Genomic DNA, 9,806 nt, shown 5'->3' on the forward strand with positions numbered 1-9,806 from the left:
CTGAAAAGCCATTTAATATATGGTTCCCAGATAGGGGACATATCAGATATTGCCTTTCAAAAGCAGCAAATATCATACCACTTCTATTGCCATCAAAGATAAAAATTGATTGTTTTCAGATATTGGATTGAAAAAGCAGTCTTTATTGACATAAAGAAGCAAAAAAACATACATAAACATTACACACATAAGTACTGTGTTGCAGCACAGATAAAACACAATACAAATGCTGTCGGTATAGTACAGTTCAAGAACTACAGCACAGGCCAGCCTACACTATAAATCATGAACTGCACTATACATTTAAACAATACAATAATACAACAGTTAATAAGGCTATGGGTGTGGAATGTAAGAGGGTGAGGGAATCACAAGCCCGAAGCTTTATTGAAAGACAGACACATATAAAGGGAGGATTAATAAATACAAAGATATCCTTTACTATAGAATGTAGTACAATCCGGTCTTTCAACTCTTCCACAACTTAAAAACGGATAGTGTTCCCAAGCCTTGTATCCTGGAATATCTTCAGTCTCTCGCCAATGAAGAAAACTATCCCTCCAGCAGACTCTTCAACCACGATACAAGATCGCAGCCAAAAGGGCGAGAAGCAACTACACTTGCGTTTAAAAAAAATAGCTAAAACTTAGTGGAGGAAAGTGCAGTGCACCAAAACATAAGCTGACACAATCATGGAGAATGCGCCAGCATATATGCTCTTCTATCTATATTTTGCAAACCTGCTCTTGTCCCCTCCAGCTGCTCCATGTATATTTGACGTCTGGCAAGGTGCATAACCCACTGACAAGCAGGCACACTCCTGCATGAGTTTTCACTCTCACTAGCTGGATGATACACATTCATTTGCATGTGCTCCACCTCCGACACACCGCCCACCCAACCACCCAGTCACCAGAGCCACCCACAAGCCAACTGGCTCCGTGATTTAATTTGCACAGTGCAGTCATCCAGGCAGCATGTCCTTCTCAATGGAATAATCTCTGGTTCCATGGAATCTTCCGCATTGGAATGCTGCGGAAGAAAAAGGATTTAAACATTCAGCTTGCTAGCATTCAATGTAACTGCGGCTTGGCTCTAGCACATGGGTCTTCATCCTGTGGCCCTCCAGCTGCTGTGAAACTACACATCCCAGCATGCCCTGCCACAGTTTTGCTATTAAGGTATGCTAAAACTGAGGCAGGGCATGCTGGGATGTGTAGTTCCACAGCAGCTGGAGGGTCGCAGGTTGAAGACCCATGTTCTAGCATGCCTGTTCTATGATGTATGTTCCGTGATGTCACAATCAGCTTGGAATGGGGTATCTAGCAGGCATTTGCTGACAGCCACTTGAGGGAGACACACATCAGGAGATGCAGCATATCGGAGGTCTTCGATGCCTTTCCAGCAAATGCACACCACCTGCTGCTGGTCTGGACACAAAACAATGCCCACAATCGAAGTCCCAAAATGCCCAACTACAGGATTCATGTAAGTAGTGAATTTAGGAATGAATTTAGAAGTAGGAAATTAAGTTAGTTCACAAGTACATTCAAATTCAGATCTAAAGTCTAGGTAGGCCTCACGTCCTGGCAGCCCCCAGCATTTAAAAATGCCTTGATTAGAGGTAGGGAATTAAATGTAGATAAGAAGTAGACGCAAAATAAGACTCCACAGAGCAGTTATCAGGTGTCTTTATCAATTGTTGCATTTAAAAAATCAAGCAATTAGGGAACACAATGTTGCAACAATGTAACCCTATTTGCAAAATAGTACTAAATAAGTTTGTCGGTGTAAGACATTTGCAAAGGCGCATCCAAAACACGCTGGAAAATGCAACTGAATCTGTTTTTGGAGGCTAGAATAGGAAATGTGCATCGGTCCTACAAGTACTGAAAGCTCTTCTACCATCTTCCTTTTCTGAAAAGCCATTTAATATATGGTTCCCAGATAGGGGACATATCAGATATTGCCTTTCAAAAGCAGCAAATATCATACCACTTCTATTGCCATCAAAGATAAACATTGATTGTTTTCAGATATTGGATTGAAAAAGCAGTCTTTATTGACATAAAGAAGCAAAAAAACATACATAAACATTACACACATAAGTACTGTGTTGCAGCACAGCCAAAACACAATACAAATGCTGTCGGTATAGTACAGTTCAAGAACTACAGCACAGGCCAGCCTACACTATAAATCATGAACTGCACTATACATTTAAACTATACAATAATACAACAGTTAATAAGGCTATGTGTGTGGAGTGTAAGAGTGTGAGGGAATCACAAGACCGAAGCTTTATTGTAACACAGACACATATAAGGGGAGGGGCAATAAATAGAAAGGTATCCTTTACTATAGAATGTAGTCCAATCCGACCTCTGTGCTCTTGCACAACTGAAAAACGGATAGTGTTCCCAAGCCTTCCATCCTGGAATATCTTTGGTCTTTCGCCAATGAAGAAAACAATCCCTCCCTCCAGCAGACCCTTCAACCACGATACAAGATCACAGCCAAAAGGCCGAGAAGCAACTACACTTGAGCTTAACAAAAATGGCTAAAACTTAGTGGAGGAAAGTGCAGTGCACCAAAACATAAGCTGACACAATCATGGAGAATGTGCCAGCATATATGCTCTTCTATATATATTTTGCAAACCTGCTCTTGTCCCCTCCAGCTGCTCTATGTAGATTTGACGTCTGGCAAGGTGCATAACCCACTGACAAGCAGGCACACTCCTGCATGAGTTTTCTCTCTCACTAGCTGGATGATACACAATCATTTGCATGTGCTTCACCTCTAACACACCACCCACCCAACCACCCAGTCACCAGAGCCACCCACAAACCAACTGGCTCCGTGATTTAATTTGCACAGTGTAGTCATCCAGGCAGCATGTCCTTCTCAATGGAAGGATCTCTGGTTCCATGGAATCTTCCACATTGGAATGCTGCGGAACAAAAAGGATTTAAATATTCAGCTTGCTAGCATTCAATGTACCTGCGGCTTGGCTCTAGCACATGGGTCTTCATCCTGTGGCCCTCCAGCTGCTGTGAAACTACACATCCCAGCATGCCCTGCCACAGTTTTGCTATTAAGGTATGCTAAAACTGAGGCAGGGCATGCTGGGATGTGTAGTTCCACAGCAGCTGGAGGGTCGCAGGTTGAAGACCCATGTTCTAGCATGCCTGTTCTATGATGTATGTTCCGTGATTTCACAATCAGCTTGGAATGGGGTATCTAGCAGGCATTTGCTGACAGCCACTTGAGGGAGACACACATCAGGAGATGCAGCATATCGGAGGTCTTCGATGCCTTTCCAGCAAATGCACACCACCTGCTGCTGGTCTGGACACAAAACAATGCCCACAATCGAAGTCCCAAAATGCCCAACTACAGGATTCATGTAAGTAGTGAATTTAGGAATGAATTTAGAAGTAGGAAATTCAGTTAGTTCACAAGTACATTCAAATTCAGATCTAAAGTCTAGGTAGGCCTCACGTCCTGGCAGCCCCCAGCATTTAAAAATGCCTTGATTAGAGGTAGGGAATTAAATGTAGATAAGAAGTAGACGCAAAATAAGACTCCACAGAGCAGTTATCAGGTGTCTTTATCAATTGTTGCATTTAAAAAAATCAAGCAATTAGGGAACACAATGTTGCAACAATGTAACCCTATTTGCAAAATAGTACTAAATAAGTTTGTCGATGTAAGACATTTGCAAAGGCGCATTTAAAACACGCTGGAAAATGCAACTGAATCTGTTTTTGGAGGCTAGAATAGGAAATGTGCATCGGTCCTACAAGTACTGAAAGCTCTTCTACCATCTTCCTTTTCTGAAAAGCTATTTAATATATGGTTCCCAGATAGGGGACATATCAGATATTGCCTTTCAAAAGCAGCAAATATCATACCACTTCTATTGCCATCAAAGATAAACATTGATTGTTTTCAGATATTGGATTGAAAAAGCAGTCTTTATTGACATAAAGAAGCAAAAAAACATACATAAACATTACACACATAAGTACTGTGTTGCAGCACAGCCAAAACACAATACAAATGCTGTCGGTATAGTACAGTTCAAGAACTACAGCACAGGCCAGCCTACACTATAAATCATGAACTGCACTATACATTTAAACTATACAATAATACAACAGTTAATAAGGCTATGTGTGTGGAGTGTAAGAGTGTGAGGGAATCACAAGACCGAAGCTTTATTGTAACACAGACACATATAAGGGGAGGGGCAATAAATAGAAAGGTATCCTGAAAAACGGATAGTGTTCCCAAGGTATCCTGAAAAACGGATAGTGTTCCCAAGCCTTCCATACTGGAATATCTTTGGTCTTTCGCCAATGAAGAAAACAATCCCTCCCTCCAGCAGACCCTTCAACCACGATACAAGATCACAGCCAAAAGGCTGAGAAGCAACTACACTTGAGCTTAACAAAAATGGCTAAAACTTAGTGGAGGAAAGTGCAGTGCACCAAAACATAAGCTGACACAATCATGGAGAATGTGCCAGCATATATGCTCTTCTATCTGTATTTTGCAAACCTGCTCTTTTCCCCTCCAGCTGCTCTATGTAGATTTTACGTCTGGCAAGGTGCATAACCCACTGACAAGCAGGCACACTCCTGCATGAGTTTTCTCTCTCACTAGCTGGATGATACACAATCATTTGCATGTGCTTCACCTCCGACACACCACCCACCCAACCACCCAGTCACCAGAGCCGCCCACAAACCAACTGGCTCCGTGATTTAATTTGCACAGTGTAGTCATCCAGGCAGCATGTCCTTCTCAATGGAAGGATCTCTGGTTCCATGGAATCTTCCACATTGGAATGCTGCGGAACAAAAAGGATTTAAATATTCAGCTTGCTAGCATTCAATGTACCTGCGGCTTGGCTCTAGCACATGGGTCTTCATCCTGTGGCCCTCCAGCTGCTGTGAAACTACACATCCCAGCATGCCCTGCCACAGTTTTGCTATTAAGGTATGCTAAAACTGAGGCAGGGCATGCTGGGATGTGTAGTTCCACAGCAGCTGGAGGGTCGCAGGTTGAAGACCCATGTTCTAGCATGCCTGTTCTATGATGCATGTACCGTAATGTCACAATCAGCTTGGAATGGGGTGTCTAGCAGGCATTTGCTGACAGACACTTGAGGGAGACACACATCAGGAGATGCAGCATATCGGAGGTCTTCGATGCCTTTCCAGCAAATGCACACCACCTGCTGCTGGTCTGGACACAAAACAATGCCCACAATCGAAGTCCCAAAATGCCCAACTACAGGATTCATGTAAGTAGTGAATTTAGGAATGAATTTAGAAGTAGGAAATTAAGTTAGTTCACAAGTACATTCAAATTCAGATCTAAAGTCTAGGTAGGCCTCACGTCCTGGCAGCCCCCAGCATTTAAAAATGCATTGATTAGAGGTAGAGAATTAAATGTAGATAAGATGTAGACACAAAATAAGACTCCACAGAGCAGTTATCAGGTGTCTTTATCAATTGTTGCATTTAAAAAATCAAGCAATTAGGGAACACAATGTTGCAACAATGTAACCCTATTTGCAAAATAGTACTAAATAAGTTTGTCGGTGTAAGACATTTGCAAAGGCGCATCCAAAACATGCTGGAAAATGCAACTGAATCTGTTTTTGGAGGCTAGAATAGGAAATGTGCATCGGTCCTACAAGTACTGAAAGCTCTTCTCCCATCTCCCTTTTATGAAAAGCCATTTAATATATGGTTCCCAGATAGGGGACATATCAGATATTGCCTTTCAAAAGCAGCAAATATCATACCACTTCTATTGCCATCAAAGATAAACATTGATTGTTTTCAGATATTGGATTGAAAAAGCAGTCTTTATTGACATAAAGAAGCAAAAAAACACACATAAACATTACACACATAAGTACCGTGTTGCAGCACAGCCAAAACACAATACAAATGCTGTCGGTATAGTACAGTTCAAGAACTGCAGCACAGGCCAGCCTACACTATAAATCATGAACTGCACTATACATTTAAACAATACAATAATACAACAGTTAATAAGGCGATGGGTGTGGAGTGTAAGAGGGTGAGGGAATCACAAGCCCGAAGCTTTATTGAAAGACAGACACATATAAAGGGAGGATTAATAAATACAAAGACTTTACTATAGAATGTAGTCCAATCCGGTCTTTCAACTCTTCCACAACTGAAAAACGGATAGTGTTCCCAAGCCTTCCATCCTGGAATATCTTCAGTCTCTCGCCAATGAAGAAAACAATCCCTCCAGCAGACTCTTCAACCACGATACAAGATCACAGCCAAAAGGGCGAGAAGCAACTACACTTGCGTTTAACCAAAATGGCTAAAACTTAGTGAAGGAAAGTGCAGTGCACCAAAACATAAGCTGACACAATCATGGAGAATGCGCCAGCATATATGCTCTTCTATCTTTATTTTGCAAACCTGCTCTTGACCCCTCCAGCTGCTCCATGTAGATTTGACGCCTTGCAAGGTGCATAACCCACTGACAAGCAGGCACACTCCTGCATGAGTTTTCACTCTCACTAGCTGGATGATACACATTCATTTGCATGTGCTCCACCTCCGACACACCGCCCACCCAACCACCCAGTCACCAGAGCCACCCACAAGCCAACTGGCTCCGTGATTTAATTTGCACAGTGCAGTCATCCAGGCAGCATGTCCTTCTCAATGGAATAATCTCTGGTTCCATGGAATCTTCCGCATTGGAATGCTGCGGAACACAAAGGATTTAAACATTCAGCTTGTCAATGTACCTGCGGCTTGGCTCTAGCACATGGGTCTTCATCCTGTGGCCCTCCAGCTGCTGTGAAACTACACATCCCAGCATGCCCTGCCACAGTTTTGCTATTAAGGTATGCTAAAACTGAGGCAGGGCATGCTGGGATGTGTAGTTCCACAGCAGCTGGAGGGTCGCAGGTTGAAGACCCATGTTCTAGCATGCCTGTTCTATGATGCATGTACCGTGATGTCACAATCAGCTTGGAATGGGGTATCTAGCAGGCATTTGCTGACAGCCACTTGAGGGAGACACACATCAGGAGATGCAGCATATCGGAGGTCTTCGATGCCTTTCCAGCAAATGCACACCACCTGCTGCTGGTCTGGACACAAAACAATGCCCACAATCGAAGTCCCAAAATGCCCAACTACAGGATTCATGTAAGTAGTGAATTTAGGAATGAATTTAGAAGTAGGAAATTAAGTTAGTTCACAAGTACATTCAAATTCAGATCTAAAGTCTAGGTAGGCCTCACGTCCTGGCAGCCCCCAGCATTTAAAAATGCCTTGATTAGAGGTAGAGAATTAAATGTAGATAAGAAGTAGACACAAAATAAGACTCCACAGAGCAGTTATCAGGTGTCTTTATCAATTGTTGCATTTAAAAAAATCAAGCAATTAGGGAACACAATGTTGCAACAATGTAACCCTATTTGCAAAATAGTACTAAATAAGTTTGTCGATGTAAGACATTTGCAAAGGCGCATCCAAAACACGCTGGAAAATGCAACTGAATCTGTTTTTGGAGGCTAGAATAGGAAATGTGCATCGGTCCTACAAGTACTGAAAGCTCTTCTCCCATCTCCCTTTTCTGAAAAGCCATTTAATATATGGTTTCCAGATAGGGGACATATCAGATATTGCCTTTCAAAAGCAGCAAATATCATACCACTTCTATTGCCATCAAAGATAAACATTGATTGTTTTCAGATATTGGATTGAAAAAGCAGTCTTTATTGACATAAAGAAGCAAAAAAACATACATAAACATTACACACATAAGTACCGTGTTGCAGCACAGCCAAAACACAATACAAATGCTGTCGTTATAGTACAGTTCAAGAACTACAGCACAGGCCAGCCTACACTATAAATCATGAACTGCACTATACATTTAAACAATACAATAATACAACAGTTAATAAGGCTATGGGTGTGGAGTGTAAGAGGGTGAGGGAATCACAAGCCCGAAGCTTTATTGAAAGACAGACACATATAAAGGGAGGATTAATAAATACAAAGACTTTACTATAGAATGTAGTCCAATCCGGTCTTTCAACTCTTCCACAACTGAAAAACGGATAGTGTTCCCAAGCCTTCCATCCTGGAATATCTTCAGTCTCTCGCCAATGAAGAAAACAATCCCTCCAGCAGACTCTTCAACCACGATACAAGATCACAGCCAAAAGGGCGAGAAGCAACTACACTTGCGTTTAACCAAAATGGCTAAAACTTAGTGAAGGAAAGTGCAGTGCACCAAAACATAAGCTGACACAATCATGAAGAATGCGCCAGCATATATGCTCTTCTATCTATATTTTGCAAACCTGCTCTTGTCCCCTCCAGCTGCTCCATGTAGATTTGACGCCTGGCAAGGTGCATAACCCACTGACAAGCAGGCACACTCCTGCATGAGTTTTCACTCTCACTAGCTGGATGATACACATTCATTTGCATGTGCTCCACCTCCGACACACCGCCCACCCAACCACCCAGTCACCAGAGCCACCCACAAGCCAACTGGCTCCGTGATTTAATTTGCACAGTGCAGTCATCCAGGCAGCATGTCCTTCTCAATGGAATAATCTCTGGTTCCATGGAATCTTCCGCATTGGAATGCTGCGGAACACAAAGGATTTAAACATTCAGCTTGCTAGCATTCAATGTACCTGCGGCTTGGCTCTAGCACATGGGTCTTCATCCTGTGGCCCTCCAGCTGCTGTGAAACTACACATCCCAGCATGCCCTGCCACAGTTTTGCTATTAAGGTATGCTAAAACTGAGGCAGGGCATGCTGGGATGTGTAGTTCCACAGCAGCTGGAGGGTCGCAGGTTGAAGACCCATGTTCTAGCATGCCTGTTCTATGATGTATGTTCCGTGATGTCACAATCAGCTTGGAATGGGGTATCTAGCAGGCATTTGCTGACAGCCACTTGAGGGAGACACACATCAGGAGATGCAGCATATCGGAGGTCTTCGATGCCTTTCCAGCAAATGCACACCACCTGCTGCTGGTCTGGACACAAAACAATGCCCACAATCGAAGTCCCAAAATGCCCAACTACAGGATTCATGTAAGTAGTGAATTTAGGAATGAATTTAGAAGTAGGAAATTCAGTTAGTTCACAAGTACATTCAAATTCAGATCTAAAGTCTAGGTAGGCCTCACGTCCTGGCAGCCCCCAGCATTTAAATATGCCTTGATTAGAGGTAGGGAATTAAATGTAGATAAGAAGTAGACGCAAAATAAGACTCCACAGAGCAGTTATCAGGTGTCTTTATCAATTGTTGCATTTAAAAAATCAAGCAATTAGGGAACACAATGTTGCAACAATGTAACCCTATTTGCAAAATAGTACTAAATAAGTTTGTCGATGTAAGACATTTGCAAAGGCGCATTTAAAACACGCTGGAAAATGCAACTGAATCTGTTTTTGGAGGCTAGAATAGGAAATGTGCATCGGTCCTACAAGTACTGAAAGCTCTTCTACCATCTTCCTTTTCTGAAAAGCCATTTAATATATGGTTCCCAGATAGGGGACATATCAGATATTGCCTTTCAAAAGCAGCAAATATCATACCACTTCTATTGCCATCAAAGATAAACATTGATTGTTTTCAGATATTGGATTGAAAAAGCAGTCTTTATTGACATAAAGAAGCAAAAAAACATACATAAACATTACACACATAAGTACTGTGTTGCAGCACAGCCAAAACACAATACAAATGCTGTCGGTATAGTA

Source organism: Pseudophryne corroboree, unplaced genomic scaffold (assembly GCF_028390025.1).
Source record: "Pseudophryne corroboree isolate aPseCor3 unplaced genomic scaffold, aPseCor3.hap2 scaffold_280, whole genome shotgun sequence".
NCBI lineage: Eukaryota > Metazoa > Chordata > Amphibia > Anura > Myobatrachidae > Pseudophryne > Pseudophryne corroboree.